Below are 687 nucleotides of genomic sequence, written 5' to 3' on the forward strand. Positions count from 1 at the left end.
GGGCTGCCGTGTCCGTGGCTGGCGTGGGTGCCCTGCCGCAATTTCCCATCCCGGGGGCTGGAGCGGGTGGGAGGACGGTGGGGAGTTGAGCCAGGGTCTGTGTGTTTGTGATACTGAGTCTCTGGTGAAGGTGCTGGGTGGGGTGGCTCAGCCTCTGCCTGGAGCAGAAGGGGGATTAGGGGCTGAAGGTGGGAGCTCTGGACTAGAAGATCCCTCAGAACCAAAAGGTGTCTGTGGGTGGTGATGGCAGAGCCCCAGTGGAGCGGGTGGGAGGACGGTGGGGAGTTGAGCCAGGGTCTGTGTGTTTGTGATACTGAGTCTCTGGTGAAGGTGCTGGGTGGGGTGGCTCAGCCTCTGCCTGGAGCAGAAGGGGGATTAGGGGCTGAAGGTGGGAGCTCTGGACTAGAAGATCCCTCAGAACCAAAAGGTGTCTGTGGGTGGTGATGGCAGAGCCCCAGTTCGTGATGTCCTGATGCTGGGACCCCCAAATGGGGACCATGCTCCACCTGTGTCTGCTGCTCGGGGTCCCTACAGGTCATGGCATGGGGAGCTGGGGTGCCTCGTGGGGGACTGTCCCCTGGCTCTGCCGCAGGTCCCAGGCAGGTGTCTGTCCCCTGAGCAGCCAGACCCTGTTCACAGCCATGCCCTGAAGATGGCAGCATCGGCTGGGGTAGGTGACGCAGACAC

At 62.6% G+C, this 687-nt stretch overlaps 1 protein-coding gene across 1 annotated transcript in view; it reads left to right on the forward strand.

The window, feature by feature from the left end:
• Nucleotides 1-687, forward strand: part of SFXN2 (sideroflexin 2) — a 5,544-nt gene that overhangs the window by 2,355 nt on the left and 2,502 nt on the right. The window lies entirely within an intron of this gene.

This window comes from Buceros rhinoceros, unplaced genomic scaffold (genome assembly GCF_000710305.1).
Source record: "Buceros rhinoceros silvestris isolate BGI_N320 unplaced genomic scaffold, ASM71030v1 scaffold31327, whole genome shotgun sequence".
Taxonomy (NCBI): domain Eukaryota; kingdom Metazoa; phylum Chordata; class Aves; order Bucerotiformes; family Bucerotidae; genus Buceros; species Buceros rhinoceros.